Raw genomic sequence first — 20218 nt, forward strand, 5'->3', positions numbered from 1 at the left:
GTTCTGTCTGAAAACAGACTGAGCTGGCTTGGCGCATGCGTAGCGCATGCTACTGCGAACGAAGGCCGGTAAAGAGGAAGGAGAGAGCTCAGCAAAAGAATGGGCACACACTTGCGCTTCGCTCTGTCGCATTTTTCCACTCTCGTTCCCGCCGGTTCTCTCTGGTTCATTCACGCACATGGCTTGCAAACGTCACGCGGCAAACGGCCGAGGGTGATGCGATCGTCTTTGGGGAAGGCACACTTTCCAGTGCGTGGTGCAGAGTTCGATATATCGAACGACCGGTGAAATCTAGTTCGATATATGACGCGGCTTTCCTATACTTTTGCATGGAATTTTCATATTCCGTGAGTTCGATATATCGAGGTTCGATATATCCGGGTTCGACTGTACTGCCAATGGCAATTTGCGCAACCACATTCTGTAATAATCTAAGCCGACACCCTAGTTTCATATTCGAAATTTCAATAAGAACCATTAACTTAGATTTGAATAAATACAGTATCTGCTGGTTAAATGTTTTTGCTCGTGGAAGCATCTGTGCCATTAATAATTTAGTCTGCTGATTTGAAATTGTTACACATTGGAGCTGTCACAATAGCGGCTTGTGGTATCTGATGGGTGCTTGCATGAAAGGAGTGACAATCTGGCCTTGCATGTCGACGTGCATGCGTGATGGCTCAAACTGGAAACGTTTTCTCTTTAAGGGGAGACGCGGGTCTTAGAATGGCCGAAAATGGTAAAAAAATTTATTTTGAGATATACCCATTTTCTGAAGGTTTAAACTTTCGAGGTCGTGCACTCAAATCATTAACGCTGAAGTCGGTCAGGAAATGTGATTAAATCAGTTTTCAAAACATCACGGCAGCCGCGAAATGCCCCCGGAGAAGAGAAAATGTGTTCGAACTTCTCGCGCACGCCGTGGGCATTCCAGCCGGCCGATCGCCGCCATCTTGGGCTTGATTTGAAGCTGTTTTCTTTGTGCAAAATTTGCGCTATCTCAAAATGGCGTCGCTCAAGCGGTATGGTTGCGAGCGCCGATTTCCGAAGGCCATTTATGGTCTCTGATTGGCTGTCACGCGGCGCGCCCGTTCCGCGTCTCGTATTGGCTGGCGTGACCTGCGCGTCATTTTTTTTTCTTTCTGTTCTGCGTTCGCCGCCGTAGCTGCCTCTTCGCGTGCGTTTGCGCTCGTGCTTCTCGACGCACCGTTTTGCGCTGATCATTTTTTCTTTTTTTCCCCTTGCGATCGAGACGCCGGAAAACGGTAGATTGTAACTGTGCACGCAACGAGCCTTTGAAAGCCATAAGAAAAGGTGTGGAACAAAAGCCAGAAGGCGCCGGTGGCAAGCCTGCTGTCGGGACTTGCGTTACGACGACACCGCGGGTTCAAATTACAGTACGAACTGCATCCCGGATCACGATACACTGATGCCGCCGCCGCGTACTACTCTACGGCAGAGCCGACGCACTGTGTTGAGCGGTCGGCGCAAAGTCCATTGTGCCGGGAAAGTCGCCGACCCAACGCGAGTTTCACCGCGGCCTCAGCGCAGAATCCGATGCCAGTACAGAGTTCGCGATTGTGGACATGAAAGCATTAGCAACTTTATTACGCACATGAAGCGCGGAACCTGCAGCGAGAGCATGAAGATGCGAGTGGTCAATTGCACGAGCGTCACAACGGAGCTTTTGAGGGCCACCCAACTGTTTGCCACAGTTGGGTTGCACAAGCCAACTGTGCAACCCGGGACCGCGGGTTTGGCGCGGGTTGGCGCGGGACCGCTAGTTTCCTCAAGAAACCGTTTGCAAGGCTCAAGATATTATCCTTCGAGCTGGACATCCTAGCCCCACGCTCTCGTCGGCTTTAAAAAAGAAAATAAAAGTAAACCCATAACTTCATGATTTCTTTTCTTTTTTTACAATTTCATCATGTACAGATTTTCAAAATTTTTTAGGAAATGTTTTGTTGGATGGAATAAGACACTTTTTGTTTTGTTTTGCAGGGGGACAGATAGGAACACTGAAATAAAATCTGCACTTGAAGATTCCTCCCAAAATTTTCTGCAGTCAGAGTCAAAACTTCAAAGGCAATTTTCTCAACTTCATATTTTTTGCTAACATGACTAGCCTTACAGAGCTTTTCATTACGTTCTTGTGGTACAATTTTAATAAGTCTTACACTGTTGCATTCAGGAAGAAGTGAACTGTGGAGCTATGCTATTTTTATGTTGCTAGGTTGAACATATCAAATTTGGAGGAGAGTAATGTCAGCTAATTATATTTAAGAATTATGAGGCATCGGCATAATTGGACATTTTTACATGGTAACGCACCTCAGTGATATAAATATATAAATAGCCTAAAGTGATATAATATATATAGCATGGCTCCACATGGCAGGTCCTTGGCTACAGCTACATTTTAATCAGAGCCAAATAATAATGAGGAAAAGTGTCTTAATCACCTGTAAGAAATGACCTAATTAGGCATCAGTTATGTTTCCATAGTGTGAGAACTAATTGAGATATAGTAAAACAAATTATATTTTTGAAAACAGCGGGAAGAAATGCATATACACATCAAATTTGCACTGTGGTATCTCTAATAATAAAAAAAAATGTTTTAAGACCAGTGTCTCCCTTTAATGGTAGGAGTGATAGTACATGCGTATCATACTTCTCAAATATTCCTGGGCATTTTTTAAACTGTGTCTGCCTTTGCACTGCATCGGAAAATGAAAAACAATATGCTTGCACAGTGCGCTCCACACGCTGACGATGTGCATGCATGCATTAATTGTGGTCGCCTGAAAATGTACTGGAGGAGAAGGAAAAAACATTTATTTAATGTGCTGGGAGCTGGAGTCTGCGGCCACGTCAGAGAAAGTCCTCGAAGAGCTTCGTAAAATAAGCCAGCTAAGGCGATAGTCTTGATAGATGAAATATATTTTGCGAATCCGAATTCAAAGAGTGCAGTAGACAAAGCAAATGTGCGCTTTTAAATGGTGAGAAGAGATACGTTGCCACATGCAGACACTATAAGTAAACAGCATCAGTTGAAAAAGATTTCAGAGATGATGTGTACCGTGGACCAGCCGAAACGAGCACCTGCACTGCCCTTGAGATCAAACAAAACGTTTCTTGAAACATCGCAGTCCTTCCAGTTTGTGTAAACACGGCAGCGCACTCTCTCCACTTCTATTTTTAAGCGCTGCCAGGACAAAACGTCCTGGAGAGTCTGGCAGCCAGTGACAGCTTGAAACCGCCCAGCCATAGAAAAACTAACACGTTCTGGCAGCAACACCGGAGCAACCTGAGAAAAAAAAACGGCTGGCTAGCTCCACGCTCAGTCATACCACAGGCTGCCAGGCGTAGAAGATCGAAAAAGCCCGGTTGTCACAGGCCGTCACGTTGCACTGTAAAATTTTGCCACTAGTTTGTCTTCTTTTTTTTTTTTTTTTTTGTACAAGCCATTACGTCTGCACTCCTCCATTATGCCTGGCACAGAGACAACAAAAGAGCAGAATGGGTTTGGGAACAGGAGCAAGTTAGTGATATTCTAACTGTAATCAAAATGCAGAAGCAGACATAAGCAAGGTATGCAATGTGAATGGAACATAACTAGGGTGGTGCAATGGTGGAGCTGTAGTGGTGGCGCACAAATAGAAAATCTGCCCCGCATACAAGAGGACTGTGGCTCGAATCCCAGTGCTGCGCAATTCTTCACCAGATAAAAACAATCCACGTGTCGATGGAATTGCATAAACAGGTTTTGGGTGCAACCTGATGCTGGTGAACACCCCCGGCAATGCACTCCCTCACTAGAACAGTAGTTGGCCGCACCCCGTTGCGTCACAGCTCTGACTGCCATCGTGGTCAGTTGCTCTGCAGCCGCTGGCGACTGCGGAGCAACTGACCACGGTGGCTGTCAGACCTGTGACGCAGCGGGGTGGGCTAAGAATTTCAGTTCCGCTGGACAAGCCATTATTGGAAACTGACCGTGGCAATGTTTAACACTAGAACCCTAGCCAGTGAAGCTAGTTTAGCAGTGCTGTTAGAGGAACTAGAGGGTATGAAATGGGATATCATAGGGCTTAGTGAGGTTAGGAGGCCGAATGAGGCATATACTGTACTGAAGGACCGGCACGTACTGTGTTATCGAGGTTTACCGGAGAGGCGAGAACTAGGAGCGGGCTTCCTTGTCAGTAAGGATATAGCTGATAGGAATTTTATACCATTAATGACAGGGTAAGAACTTAAGGGGACCTGGGTCTTTGCAGCTGAAAATCGGTCAGAAAATCGGATCTTCAATCTTCTCGTTTTCGCAATTCTGAGGCCTTTCCGCAGCTATCTCCGAAGTTTCGTTGAAAAATATCGCCTAATTTGCGTATTACAGCGTTCCAAAGATGAGAATCCGCGCGTGTGGCCTTTTAAACTGAGGTCAAATAGCGCCGAATTTCGATCTCCCGCAGTTCAAGCAATACGCGATCCGGGGGCATAATCTTGGTGTCGTTTGAAAGATCACGATTCAGGCCATTCCTATATCTCGGTTGGTGACCATGAGTGAGGCCACTGAAGCTGAAAATAAAGGAACAAAATTGCGTGAAACACGCCCTGCTATTGGACTCCCACCGCACGTGAGCAAAATGGCGAGCTTTAGTTGGCTGGCGGCGTCAACTGCTCGCGGTCCGGCGCCATTTTGAAAAAGTCTCTCCTTTAGGCCTAGTCGGCCTAGCGCCGTTCCCTCATCGTAACCACAATGCGAAATGCGCAATATAGAGATTCACGAGCGAGAGGAGATAAACGCGTCCGGGTCGCTGCATCGCCGCATCTGATTATCTGCAATCAATGACGAAGCGCCGACGCTGATAACGGCGTAGCTAGCCGGTCGTGCTCAGTGCGTTAGCGAGGAGTGGCACGATCTGCCGCTTACGGAATCTGTGAGGGTGCAGATGAGCAAGTGCAGCTTTCAACGCCGGAATAGATCGCCCTGTGAGGCAGTGCCGCGACCAGCCGCAGCGGCAGTCGCGAAGCAGCGTCCCGCGACACGCGGAACATAGAGGAGATTGCGCGGAATCCCAAATCTTGTCGAAATAAACTTCTGAATGATACGCGATGCAAGACGAGCAATGGTCGCTTATCACTAGTTGCAGGCCGACTGCGCTTACTGCATGAACGTGAGAATGGCGATCGCGCACCAGAACGGCTTGGCACCAACTTTTGCGGAGGTCACGATGCAAACACACTCGTCTTGGTGGCGGCCTCCGGACCATGCGTTCCGTTCGCCGTAAATTCATTCCTTGAGGGCAAATTATATTGATGGTAAATGATGCATTGACATCAAAAGCTAGTCAGAACCAACTTTAATGAGCTACTGTTAGCTTTGGTGCTTCAAAAATTTATCATCACGTTTTTTCTCAATTTCTCAAAATCAAAATATTGAGGACGGTACATGTTTGGAGGTGCGATATCTCTGGTTCTACTTATGATATTGCTATAATTCCTTTTGCACCAGAAAGGTAAACTCGTGTAAAGTGCAAAAATATAAATGAATTTCTGGTATTTAATGAGGAACGTTTTTAAAAATCGCATGTATTCTGAGTGTCAAGGTGGCTTTTTGGTCTCTGAATTTTGACAAGCTGTAACTTTGGTTAAAATGGAACCAGGACATCCAATCTTGATTTTTGCATTCTCTATGTGTTCTAAATTGATTTGATACATCAGTTTTTATTATAACTCCTGTAGTTTTACTGACAGCTCACCTCCAAACAAAGAACACAATGTGCTCAATACTTCAGAACTAAATGGCTTACATAAAATTAATGTGCATAATTGAAATCAGCACAAAACGCTGCATAAATGGTGCAACGTTAATCAAAATCTACCTGTACATAAAAACTATTGTCTTAAGACCAGGGTACCCCTTAAGAATCATGAATACCGACTTCAGCAAACGGAAGAACCGGAAATGGACATGGAAAAGTCCTAACGGGGAGGCTAAAAATGAAATTGACTTCATAATGTGTTCAACCCCTGCCATTATGCAAGATGTAGAGGTAATCGGGAAAGTGCGATGCAGTGACCACAGGATGGTGAGGTCCCGAATTAGCCTAAATCTGAAGAAGGAATGCAACAGATTAGTAAGAAAGAAACCAATCAACGAATCAGCGGTGAGGGGAGGGCAGAAGAATTCAGGATCTCGCTACAGAATACAGTGAAACTTCACTTGAACGAACTTCCAGGGACCTTAGGAAAATGTTTGTTAAAGTGAAAGTTCGCTGAACCGAAATTTTGCAGCACTTTTGAACTTAGGACTGCAGTGGTCTTGGCCTCGGTCACTGTGTGCAAGCTCCCGTGAACCTCGTCAGGCGCAGCGGTCTGCTGGGCAGCAGAGGCATTCATTTCCTCCAACCAGATCATTCCTTCCACAGATCAGAATTAACTAGCATGTCTACGTACGTCTTTCTTGTAGCTAAGAAGCTTTGTAGGGCTGAAGTTGTGGCTATGAGTGGCTATGACTGTGGATCCAATTAAGCATGCAAAGATAGCTGTGATTCCGCTGGATACAAGCTTGTTTAGATAGCCAGTTGAGCTTAGAGCTAAATGAAGGCCAGCTTTCGTCACGCGCTAATATGTTTCTCAAAATATTCAGTAAAACGTGCGCGTTGTTCTGATTCTCAGTATGACGTAGGAAACACAGGATGACGTTATAGAAAATGTTCGTAGAACTGAAATGAACAACAATTGAATTTCGTTAAAATGAAGGGCGTTTGCATAGCGTTTAATGGAGCGTCGGCGGGGGAACTTAATAAAGTTCGTACAACTGAATACTTCGTTTAAGTGACGTTCGTTCAAGTGGTATTTTACTGTAGATATTCAGCTCTAACCGAGGATGGCGACATTACCCTAGAAGCAACGAACAATAATTTCAGAGATATCATTACTGAGTGTGCGGTAGAAGTAGGGGCTAGGATAGTTGGAGAGGATACCGGTAAGCTGTTTAAGGAGACGAAAGATTTGATTAAGAAACGCCAGAGAATGAAAGCTTCCAATTCATCAGACCAGATCGAATTGGCCGAGATATCAAAGCTAATCAATAAGCGCAACATGGCCGGTATAAGAAAGTATAACATGGAGAAAATTGAGCATGTTATAAAGAACGGGGGCAGCCTTAAAGCGATAAAGAAGAAATTGAGCATAGGCAAAAACCAGATGTATGCAATAAGGGACAAGGCGGGCAACGTCATCACGAATATGGACAAGGCAGTCAAAGTAGCCGAGGAGTTCTATACAGATCTCTACAGTAGCCAAAGTAGTCAGGACCGTACCGAGATTGGCGGTAGGGAAAAACAGTCAGACGTTCTACCAGTGATGAAGGACGAGGTCATGAAAGCATTAGAAACTATAAAAAGGGGGAACTTAGCTGGAGAGGATCAGATAACTACAGATTTGCTGAAGGACGGGGGCGATATCGTGCTAGAAAAACTGGCCACCTTGTATACGCAGTGCCTGGTGTCATTGACGGTACCGGAACCATGGAAGAATGCAAACATTATCCTCAATCATAAGAAAGGGGACTCTAAGGACCTTAACAATTACAGACCAATCAGCTTACTGTCTGTTACGTAAAAGGTATTTACTAAGGTAATCGCTAATAGAATCAGGACAACCTTAGACTGCAATCAAGCATAAGCAGGCTTTCGGAAACAGTACTCTACTATCGAACATATCTATACTATCACTCAGGTGATAGACTCGGAATATAACCAGCCCTTATACATAGCATTCATTGATTACGATAAAGCATTTGACTCAGTTGAAACCTCGGCAGTGATGCAGGCATCAGGGTGTAGACGAGCCGTACGTGAAAGTGCTGGAAGATATATATAATGGCTGCACAGCAACCACAGTTCTGCATAAAAAAAGTTACAAAATTCCCATAAAGAAAGGTGTTAGGCAAAGAGACACAATCTCCCCAGTACTACTCACAGCTTGCTTAGAGGAAGTATTCAGAGACTTGGAATGGGAGCAGTTAAGGATAAGGGTAGATGGAGAATACCTCAGTAATCTGCGATTTGCTGATAACATTGCCTTGCTAAGCAACTCGTGGGATGAACTGCAAATAATGATTGATGACCTTGGCAGGAAAAGTAGAAAGGTAGGCTTGAAAATCAATATGCAGAAGACTAAGGTAACGTTCAATAGCCTCGGGAAGGAGCAGCAGTTTACATTAGGTAGTGAAGTACTGGAAGTAGTAGGAGAATGTGTCTACTCAGGACCAGTAGTAACCATAGATCCGGACCATGAAAGGGAAATAACAAGGAGAATTGGGATGGAGCGCATTTGGTAAAGACTCGCAGATTATGACTAGCAGCTTACCGGTATCACTCAAGAGGAAAGTATACAACAGTTGCATCTTAACTGTACTCACCTATGGGGCTAAAGAGTGGAGGCTAACAAAAAGGGTTCTACTTAAGTTGAGGGCAACGCAGAGGGCTATGGAACGAAAAATGGTAGCATGCACAAGTAGGTCAGAGAAATAACTCAAGTTACTGACATTCTAGTAAAAAATCAAGAAGAAATGAGCATGGGCAGGACATTTAGTGCGAAGAGAGGATAACAGATGGTCGCTTAGGGTAACAAACTGTATTCCAAGGAAAGGAAAGCGCAGCAGGGGGCGGCAGAAGATTAGGTGGGCGGATGAAGTTAAGAATTTCGCAGGGGTCAAGTGGATGCAGCTAGCACAGGACCGGTCTAATTGGAGGAATATTGGAGAGGCCTTTCGCCCTGCAGTGGGTATAGTTCGGCTGGTGATGAAGTGTTAAAAGTGTTTAATAATATTCAAATAGTAAGCTATTTGATTTGATTTGCACTGCACTTTCACCATTCAAACTATTTGCAAAAGGTTCTAATGGCAAAAGTGAGGTTTGCCAGCTTCCTAAACATTCAGAAATTACAAACCACATCACTTGGCTTGCTCTTTTCGCCAGGAACCAACTGGCAGCATGTGACAAAACCCTATGGTGTAATGCGCTGATGGCCTTTGCGAGCTGCTACAAAGCTGCCACATGCTTGACAGTGGAGAAACAACGTGAAACGCCGTGTGGTGTATCAGTGTGTCTAGCTACGATGCAGCCAACAATGGGCTGTGAGCTCAACTGGCATTGTTTGTCTTGTTTTGAGATTACCGCACACACGAGTGTGTCAGGAACTTGGCTTGTGTAGGACAGCGCAAGGGGATGAAATTGCAGCTTGCGTGCTGCGCAGCTGCATTGTTTTGCAGCAACTGCTATGATCTATTTCACAATTTTTTTTTTCCAGGACCTAGAATCTGTGCATCTTAGGCCACAGTAGAGGAGAAAAATACCTACGAGAGAAACATCGCTGTCAGTGCAACCGGTGGGCAGCTGTAGGGTGGCCCAAGGTCAAGCCTTACTACATTTGCCAGTGGCGAACCTGGGATGCAACATTTCCGCAACCCCTACCATGGTCATCTTGAGCTTAGATGGCTCGGGCAGTCTGTTCAGTGACAGAGTTTTGATTCAGAGGGGATGCTTAAAGGGGCCTTGCAACACTTGTCCGGTATGCTCTAGATGAATTCTTTGTCACGCAGGTACCGAATCAAAAAGAATTGCAGGAAGCGGTGCACTAGAGGGCAGTTATTAAGGAACAAATTTTCAATTTACAGGCAAACCGAAAATTGCCCTCAATTTTCCCGGTCTTTCGCTCTCCCATTTCACTTGCCCAATGACAACATACGGCGAAACCAATCATAAGAACCTGCGTAAGCACGTCACTACAACATTGTGAAAGATTGCTTTTCATGAAGGTTTACTGGTTTCTATTGTTGACGACCTCTGTCCCATAGCTAGTAGAAATAGAATGAGGAACATAAAGGGAGCAGGCAGTGGAAGAAGACATTCCTTTGTCACCGTGTACCGCCAACTATTCTGCTTTTCTCATGAGCCCCTTCTACCTTTGGTTGCATAGGCGCAGGTAGGAGGACCATGTGTATAGGTTATGAAAGCCTTTGATGCAAAGTAGTAACCATCGCTGTGTTGGTGCTTTTTGTATCACTTACTTTGCAGTGCTTTTGTGTAAAGCGAACATGTTGGAATTCATTCACTTAATATAAAATACAGTGATGCGGCATAGCATATTTTTTCTATTGGACACAGTTTGCAATGCATTTCCTCTTTATTTCAATTGTCATACTCTTGCCAGTTGAAGTCATATTTGTTGCAAAGAACCACCACTGTGTGCTGACATTGTCAGTACTATGATTTTGGTCCTCGATCAAATTAAAATATTAAGTACCAAAATATACGTGTTACAGTCGATGTTAATAGCATTGCCATGACTCAACAACTGCAACATACAATCAAAACAATGCACTCAAATTGTGTTGCAGGACTCCTTTAAAATTACTTGAGGTAGGGTGGCAAGCATTAGGAATGTTACTATGAGGAGGGTGGTGCCGGTAAGGTGGAGTGTGGAGGAGAAGGGTAGTTGTGTGGACACCACATGCTGTTGCGGTGTGGTGTTGTAAGCGTAAAATTAAGAGCATTCCTCTGGCTTGTGATAGGTGGTACTAACCCAAGTGTTAAGATGGAAGGGTGTCATGGGAACTCAAAACCCTTGGAGCTTGAGTTGAGTCAGACATGCAACCTCTAGGCAAATGAAGGATGTCTGGATGGCTTTTGCAGTACAGGGTCATCTATTTCTAGCTATAAGAAAGTCGCTGCTTTGAACTTGTGCGGGACCCGTCTAGGCAATAAAGTTAGGAGACAGCCCTTGTGAAGTGCCACCTCCGGGGTCCTTCTGTGCTTGTATCGCTTTCCTACTGTATGCAAACAGTGACCATGTTATAGCTGAAAGTGAATGACATCTTGCCGTAATACTATTTGGGTTGTTGTCCTATCCTTAGTATAAGCCCAAGGGTGGTTACTGCTGCCAGCTGCTTGCACACACTGCAGATTGCATTCACCAAGGTATACAGGGGTACAGGTTGGTACAGGTTCAGTTCCTGGTATGCATATTCTGGCACTTGAGATCCCACTAAATCTATCAATCATCTCGGAGGTTAGAATAATGCTTCTTCTACAACTGACATATTATTCTAAGATTTAGGGGCACCGTAGCTGCCCTGACTATACTGCTCAGAAGCAGACCCTGTGGCCTGGGAACCCTTGGCTACCCCTGTACCTGTGGTACTAACACAAGTGAAACAACAGTGTTCAAGTTTCAGGCATTGCACACCCAGGGTTGCTAAACACTAGAGACTGGCACCAGCTCTCCTGATGTTGCTGGAGTTTGCATTGCCACTGACCTAGATACTTCTACCCCAATCGAAATCTTATATCCTGCTGTGATTGGTACAGCACTACCCAGCTGCATAACAGCGTGTTTCTACGCATTGCAACTGCAGAACTTTTGCAAGTCTCGCATTATGGCGCTGCAGTTTTGTGCAGCCAACCAATAAATGCAGAGATATAATTGGCAAAAAACAGATGCCTCATTCCACCCAACTATACAAAGTAGAGCAAAGCCTGTGCAACCCCCTTTCACATGATATTAGCATTAGTGAAAATTTTTTGCATTTTTCTTCCTTGTGAGGCTTCGCAACTGATGTACAACTGTCATTCAAACAGGAGATGCTGCGAAGTGGAGCCGTTGCTGCCGTCTGATGGCCAAGGTCATTCCCAACATTGTGGAAGTGGCCCTTTGTGGTACCAGCCCCACACACTGCAAAACCAGCCGGCATTGGACGCCATCATCATCACTGCCTGATGGGACCGTATTGGTGCTTGTGTAGACTCGCGTGATTGTGAACTGACCATGTGTCACCCTGGTGATTCAACAGCGGCGTAAGTGGAAATGAACCGAGCATCGTATCATCGGCAACTGCAGCACATTTGGGAGAACATGTCGTGTCCAGCTTGATAGTGCTGTCTGTATAGTTACTGTGGGCTTCGGTCCCATGGGCAAGGCTCCTTCACATTGACTGCAACAACCTCTGCTAGATGTGTGGAGGTGCAAATGATGCTTTTTTCCCCTTTTCCCCTATGTTTTCACTAAACAGGGTCCGTGTTTTTTTCATTTTTCTGTGCTCTCGGTGCTTGTTTCAACTATAATTTACGGTTGTGTGTCTTCGTAAATTATAAGCTGGCATCCTTGTGACCCCTTGCACGTTCATTCACTTTGCCGGACCATTTCCATTTTGCCTGTTACTTCTGTAGTACCACTGAATTAACTTTTATGCAAATTAGGACATAAAAATGTGGCCTTGCCAGTGGCAAAATTTTGCACAGGTGTGTTTCAATTTTAGCATTAAGTTTAGAGTGACTTAATGCATTTTGGCCTTTCCTCCCTCACTTTTCAATCAGTGTCCCTCCCTCACCCTCACTTAAAAAAAATTGCAGGTGCTCCCTCACCCTCATTTCGTCTGCCCTCCCTCAACCTCACATATTTTTCATTATATTCGATCTATGGCAATGTTATTGAGTAGACATAAACCATTCTTCTCTGTGTCTATTTTTTGCGGTGTCAAGCCACGTTGATCATTTATGCTTAGCACCCCGAATTTCTTGAAGCTAACAATTCAGTTTAAAAATTACTGGCGTTCATGCCGTGGCGAATCACTGACAAGAGCCATCTGGTACTTGTTCCAGCAGCTGCTGACAATGAGATATGCAGTGCATAGGGAAACCAGGGGCTGTGATAGGTGCAAAGAACAATTCTGACAGTGCCCTAAGGAGCCAGTCAAAGGCGAAACTGTGAGGAGGAAGGCAAATAGCACTGTCGTAGTTAACTGGGCAAACCTGCCCACCAGTCAACACTCCATTTGTTTGAAGGAGATAGAGCGACGAAACACCCAACACCGCATGACGAAGAAAAAAAACTGGAACTTCTAACGAGCCGCAGGCAGAAGGCATGAGGCGTATACGGCATATCAGACAACTGAACAGTGTAACCTAATTCAACTAACAGCAAAACGCTATCACACAGAAACAAATTTCTAGAGGATCAGGGGGTCCTGACCCTCGATCGCTTCACTTAGAGATGGGGGCATAGCATGAGATCCTGGGGCCGTGCGCTACAGTTTTAGTAATGTACAGCTAGAATCAGTATGAAAGGGAACATGGGAGCGCGTGGCCTCCATGCTTTCAAATGCGCTGCCACCGATAGGTGATAAGAATCGGTGGTAAAGACGCACCCAAAGTAAGCTTGGTTGGCTGCTCTTTCCGAGCATGCCCTAGGTGCTACCCATTCTCGTCTTGTGTTGGTGGCAGCAGTTTGCAAAGCGAGGAAGAGCAGAGGCCGCGCGCTCCAGTGTTCCCTTTCATTTTGCTTCTAGCTGTACAGCCTCGTCCACTTCTAGCTATAACACGGTCACTGCTTTCAAGGTGTCATTGCATCCGACCCGGCCACGCAGTAATCTAAAGTGGCTGGCCATGTGAAGCAGCACATCCGTGTCTCTGTGTGCTTGCATCGCTTTGCATCGATATCTGCCTGCGTCAGATACAGTGTTGCTTTAAAAGCAGTTACCGTGTTCTAGCTAGAAGTGGACGACCCTGTACATGCGTGGTGTCATTTGGGAGACACCACGTAAAAAAGCAGTTGTTTGGACACTGCACTGCAGGTACCATCAACGATGTGCTCCGGACTTCCTCCAGGAACATACAGAAAATGCAAAGTGAAACATGTTACTTTGTTGCGCTTCTGATTTTCATGAACGCCGCCTCAGGGGCGCCTAAGAGTTTTTTTATTTATTTTCAGTTCCTATTAAAGTTACACGGGAGCAGAACAAGACAATGCCTAACTAGAGTAGTACGACATGCAAGGTGAACAGGCCAGCATTTCGTGCATAAGATTTGATTATGCTTCCTGGAGAGCATAAATCTGCGTTCGCTTATATAAAAAAAAAAAAGCGCTTAGAACAGGGACTGAAAAGCAACACATGCGCCAACTAGCTCGAATCCGCTCTCTGCATCATTTCGGCTATGTTCACATCTCCTGATCTACTTCATTCCGGACAGTAGCTGCATATGCAGATGGCGGAAACCGGATTGCCTGCGCTATGACGGTAAAAGCCGCAAAAGAACGAAACTCACCTCGAACCTGCATGATGTCGTACACACCTTTCATTTAGACCGCGCATTTCCCGAAAATATCTAAGGACACTGCCGCAATGAAAATTTGTTTGCTTACATTGTACACGGACATCCTTGAGGATATAGAATTTGCAGCAGCGCACCAAACTGTTGTTTTCAGTATAAGCATCAACATCTTGAGTGGTCCGATCGAAAGCTACACAGCAGCACAAATTAAAGAGCTTGCCCAGCCGTTCCTGCCATTCGCTGTCTTTATTCTTTTTTTTCTGAGACTGGGTTGAAGGCAGACCCTTCATTTAGGTAGCGAGAGCGGGAAAGGAACGAACGGTGATGAACGCATGTGTACTCTTCTGAGCGCAACGCTCCCATGTGCACCCATGTCTCCCCTCAGTGCAGCAAGGAGGTCTGATAAGACCAGCCACAGCTGCAGCTTGAGTCTGGCTGTGGACCAGCGTTAATAGGAGTGCGTGATCTGCTTGGCGCATGGAAGATTTTTTTCAAACAGCTTTCCTAATGACGGCTGCCATCGCTGTGGGGGAGTCTAGCCTGTTGTCTGCGCATTGCCACAGGGAACGAAGCCCAGTGCACATTAGCTTTGTGCTTTATCTGTCACCTGCCACGCAGTATGGCTTACTGTTCTTGTGCCAAGTCAGTCTTCAAACGAAGCGCCGCCAGCCAAAAAGCTCTTAAGCATGCAGGCTGAGGCGCACCTCGGCCAACAGCGTTCCGGTTACAGCGCTTTAGAATACTGGAATAGCCAATGGAGCCCAATTAAACATTTATCCAGCCTAGTACGAGTAGTCGTGTTCGTTGCTTTGCTTAAAAGTTAGTTTAGCAACATACACATGGTGTATGTGTGTGTTTGGCACTACGCATAAAACGGAGCAGGCATCTCTCTGCTCATTCCACTGCCACACGCGAGAAACAAACAACCGCTTCCACAACAACAGTGATATGATCGGACACTGGGGCCTATTGGCCTCGAGATCGAGCAGAGTCGCCACCTAGCAGCATGGCGGCGAACCCTACCCAGTGTGGGTGCGTGTTCGTGTTGCGTGCCAGCCCGCAGTGATTTACGTGCGTGTGTGTGGCATGTACAGGCTTTTTGTTTGTTTTGCGGTTCCTGTGCACCTTTGCTCACCTATCTGCATATTGGAAAATAAATATGAACAGGCTATTACCCCACGCACCATTAAAAACAAAAATACTTGTCCATATCGAGTATATCTCACTGAAAGGAACATAATCAGTTGCGGTCTTCGGCACTTGAGATTCCTTGACAAGTGGTGTCTCAAACGAAGCGCTGCTGTTGTTAGGCGCCATGTCAAAGCAAAATAGGTTGCTGCTGTCAATACAACTTAATGCAAACGTTCAAAAATCGTATATTCCTATTTCTGTTTGGAACACCGCAACTACTAAAACATGCGACTGCAGACTGCTGCATAGCAAAATCCAGTTTAAGCAAGCCACTCTGTGCATTCTGTATCCACGATGGAGTTGTCCGAGTACCTTTCTTTTCTTTTTCTGTTAAACCTCTGTCAAGGTGTCTCAGTGATAGGGCGCTCGACTACTGATTTCAAGAGGGGGGTTCAATTCCGGCCGCTTTAAAAGGCGTCCTCGGCTGTGGGATTTGATTGACTGCACGTTAGCCATGCGACATCCTCTATATGACGGATGTCGCATGAAGCGTCATACCCTTATATGCATTTCATTTCTTCTATTTTTTTTCTGTTGAAAGGTTTTGTGCATTCGTAACAGTGGTAATGAGCGCATGCTCAAACGATTAAGAAGAAAGTCTTCGCTTACATAATACACATACATTAAAGGGGTCATGCAATGCCTAAAACGGGGTAAAGCAAATCGGTCGAGAGGTAGGTACTCCCTCACAGGTCAATTCACCCCAAGAATTTTTTAGCTAGCTTCATTAACACCAGAGATATCGGCGATTAAAAATGGCGCTCCTCCTCGCTCCCCTCAACTCAACACTCGGAGACACCAGAAAAAAAAAACGAAGAAAACAGCTCGGGAACTCCGCCCCGCTAGCCCCGCCCACGAAGCATCATCGGGTGACGCTCGGTTCTCAGACTTCCGGTCGTCGCGCCTGTTTTCCCCGAGCGTCGCCCATGCATTCACGGTCTCTGCCTTTCCCCTCCCGTCTGCGTTTGCATAGCTTTCAACCTTGTCTGCTGTCTTCCTCGACCGCCGGTTTCTTCAGTTTCTTGACCTCTCGGAATTGTGTGCGACAGCAGCCCGAACGACTCGGGTCGTTCGCGAGCGCATACCTGTAGGTGGGAAGCTGCTGTCCACACATACCGGCGGCCGCCGCGGAGGGAGCAATTTCCTTCATATCCCTGTCCCATTCAGCGCAAATTAGCGTGCACTCCTGCCGAGCACGGCTTTCTACAAGACCGCTTTCTTCTCTCGCGCTGCCTGGGTCAGTCTCTTTGGTACCGTCTTCTGCGGTTTGACCAACGGCGGCCGGTGACCCCTCGCGGAGTTGACGCGATAGCATCGACTCTGCATGGATGCTGGCAGACGATCGAGCGTGCGAGTTGCCCGCGTGCAAACATGTCGTCGTCGCTTTTAGTCCGGAGCACCGGAGCTGCTTTCATTATGGTCGGCGAGAGGCATCTCTTGTGCATAACGAATGGAATGTATACGCGTACGTATCACCGACGAGAGCACGGACTGATTATCGCTACAGAGTTTGGATATCGGATGACAGGTGAGCACGAATTATTCGTCCGCGAATCTTAAAATTGAGATTAACGAAGAGGATAGTGTAGTGGTTTTTTTTTTTTTTGGTTTTTTTTTTGATGTCCTTTCGCACATCGTTTAGGAAGTGCCAATGCGCAACGTGCACGCGTGTTTATTGTGTTTATCTCATGTGTACGCTACATTGACCTTGTGTACGCATCGTCCGAGCCAGAATCGACGGCGCAAAACATCAGCAAAGCAGCTTGGCACATTCAGTTCGGCAGCGCAAGTTGTCACTGATTTTCGCAGCGACACGCAAGAATCGCGCACATGGGCATGCGAGCGGCTACGCTAGAGACGCAGCGAAGCGGGTGATTCCAAAACGCGGTCCGCCGTGGCTTCGACGCAAATAAGGCCTAGTGACGACCAGGGAGCAGCGCACGATCGGAGTGCCGTCGGTCGCAGCGCCCGCGGACGGCATCTCTGCGGTAACCTGGCGACATCCGGTGCTGCACATAAGCGGTGCGAATTTGTGTACTTTCGCGATGAAGCTGAGGACAGACCTTTTTTGACGCACGTTTCATTTACACGAAGGTTGATGCTGCCTTTTTAATCGGTACGGTGTTAAATCGGACCTGCTCGTGCTCTTTTTCGCACTGCTGCACCGACGCGCACTTTCAGTCGGACGTACATCGTTTAAGTGTCAATGCGTAACGTGCACGCGTGTTTTATCGCATGTGTACGCATCGGCCGAGCCAGAAACAACGGCGCAAAGCATGAGCAAAGCAACTGCCCATTGCAGTTCGGCAGCGCAGGTTGTCACTGTTTTCCGAAGCTACACTCTAGAATCGTGCACAGGAGCACGCGAGCGACTACACTAGAGACGCAGCGAAGCGGACGATTCTAAAACGCCGTCCGCCGTGACTGCGATGCGAAAGAAACAAGGCGACGAGCAGGGAGCAGCGCACGACCGGAGTGCCGTCGGCCGCAACGCCCGCGCCTGGCGGCATCGGGTGCTGCTCTTAAGCGGTGCGAATTTGTGTACTTTCGCGATGAAGCTGAGGGTACACCTTTTTTTGACGAGACGGGACTACAGTACGCTGCTGCGCCGTCGGTCGGTGCATGAAGGTTGATGCTGCCTATTTAATCGGTACGGTGTTAAATCGGACCAGCTAGTGCTCTTTTCGCACTCCTGCACCGACGCGCACTTTCAGTCGGACGCCACGATCTTTTCGGTTAACATCGCGAACCGAAGCGCCAAGCTCGGGTTCGCGCATGCATTGCAGCACTCGAGCAGACGACTTTCGCAGCTACCGGAAGTGTGTCAGTGACGTAGGGGCCGTCGCGGCTGCAGCCAGTGGCAGCCTGTGGTGGCCTGTCCAAGGTCAATGGCCTGTCACTCTGTGACTTGTGACGTAGGTAATCACGGCAGAATAGTCCCAAATCTCGCCGCCACGCGGAAATGGCGCAGCCCACGAATTTCAAAAAACGCTGTTTTTTTCTTCATCTTTCATCTCATAACCTACTGATGCCCTGAGGCAATAAATATCGACTTAAAAAAAAAAAAGAAGAAAAACGCTGTTTTTAAAAATTACTAGCGTGGTTTTTTGGGCTTGTTGGTACATGATTCCAATACACTATAGCGCAGCAAAAGACGAGGACACAAGAGACGAGAGACGAACACCACGAGCGCTAACTTCCAACAAATTTTATTCTCCTGAAGCATCATAATTTACGCCAGAAAAACAGGAATCACATGTGCCAACAGTATCAATTCCTTAGAAAGACGAGCTCTTTATCTGAGAGGAGAATGGAAGGTGTGCTTACACACGCGCATCCTGAACTATTTATCTTTTCGGCTTCAATGATTTCGCGCGTTACCCTTTCTCTGCTTTTTCCTATTACCACACTTTTATCAAAGAAAGGTTTACAGGTTTTCGACTTGCATTCGAGAATGTGGTCAACCAGCGATCCGCCTTGCCGGCTGTTTCTGACGTTGCGAGCGCGTTCCATTAGGCGCTCGTTCAGACGTCTTCCCGTCTGGCCGATAGTGTTTCCCGCATGACAAGGGAATTTTATGCACCACACCTTCATCGCACGTGACGTACGGCTTCTGGTGCCTAATTGCGCATCCGCGCGCTTTGTTGGTGTTGGTTTCTTTCAGCTTGCACAACGTAGAAAGTTTCTTCGGCGCCGAGAACACTACGGTCGCATTTGCTCGTTGACCAATTCTTTTCAAATTGTGAGAAATCTTGTGCAGATATGGTAATACAACAAGGTTTTTCCCTTCCCGAGGAACCGGATTTGGGTGGCATTGAGTTTCGGGTTTCATTTTTTATAGAAGTTTTTCGGCAACAGAAACTTCAACATGGGCGGGATATCCAGCATTAGTCAGCCTCCTGGACTGCTCTTGAAAACTATCGCTCATCATGTGTGGACAAGATTTCCGGAGAGCATTCTGAAAACATAAATTGACAATACCTCTTTTCACAAGTTTAGAATGAGCGGAGTGATATGGCAGCATCGGCTTGTCGCTACGCGGCTGATAGGCCCAGCATAAGTGATTAGCGTGAAATGTGAAGTTAATATCTAAAAATCTAATGGAGTTATTAATGGGCAATTCGCATGTTAGAACAAGCGGTTTAAAATGCTCTTTCATGATAGTTAAAATGCGTTGAGCCTTTGGCTCGAGAGAGCCATGGTCACACTTAACAAGAATAAAAAAAATCATCAACAAATCTAAAGACCTTGATTACGTCCAAGCTGTCAAGGTGGCTGGAAACAGCCTTGTCAAGTTTGGATAAAAAAAAAAAACAGTACTCAGAATCGGCGCTATGCACGACCCGATGCATATCCCTTCTTTCTGAAGGTAGGGTTTTCCTTCCCAGTTAATAAACGTTGACTGCAAGTAAATAGCTAAAATTTCTAAAAAAGCTGCTCGCCGACACACCCGCCGAGTTCTGGAAAGCAACAGACCCGAACTCATCTATGTACTCCTCTACACAGCACAGCACTTTGTCGTTCGACAGCGAGTAATAAAGATCCTTAACATCCACAGAAAATGCAACAATGCTGTCATCAGAGCGCGACCGAACGAAGTCTAAAATTTCGTCAGATTTCTTAACCATAAAAGGATCGTCAAGCGGCAAAAGGTTAAGTTTGCTTTGTAAGTACATTGAAACTTACAGTGTACTTACAATGTACTTTTCAATGCACTTACAAGCGTCTGAAACCGCGCGCGCTTTTTTTTGTTTGTGTTGGTGTCCGCCCGGGCAGCGCGAGTACGCATGAGCGAGCTGCCCGGAGCGGGGGCGGCATGTTATCGGCGCGAGACAGAGGGTAGATAAGCGCGTCGGAAGCATGGCTCGAGGCTTTTTCGCCGGGAGGCCGGCCACAGAAGGGCGGCGTGG

At 46.5% G+C, this 20218-nt stretch overlaps 1 protein-coding gene across 3 annotated transcripts in view; it reads left to right on the forward strand.

Annotated features, from left to right (window-relative positions):
• Nucleotides 1–15231, forward strand: part of LOC146177853 (G patch domain-containing protein 2-like) — a 123060-nt gene extending 107829 nt beyond the window's left edge. For 2 of the 3 annotated variants that reach the window (XM_084580614.1, XM_084580615.1), the window contains exon 12: nucleotides 11649–15231. The gene's annotated coding sequence lies outside the window, so the exon portion shown is untranslated. The remainder of the gene's footprint in view (nucleotides 1–11648) is intronic. The other variant, XM_084580616.1, reaches the window with a different exon arrangement.
• The last annotated feature ends 4987 nt before the right edge of the window (nucleotides 15232–20218 follow it).

The sequence above is a fragment of the Amblyomma maculatum genome, chromosome 10 (assembly GCF_055883805.1).
Source record: "Amblyomma maculatum isolate TAMU_Amacu chromosome 10, ASM5588380v1, whole genome shotgun sequence".
In the NCBI taxonomy this organism is placed as follows: Eukaryota; Metazoa; Arthropoda; class Arachnida; order Ixodida; family Ixodidae; genus Amblyomma; species Amblyomma maculatum.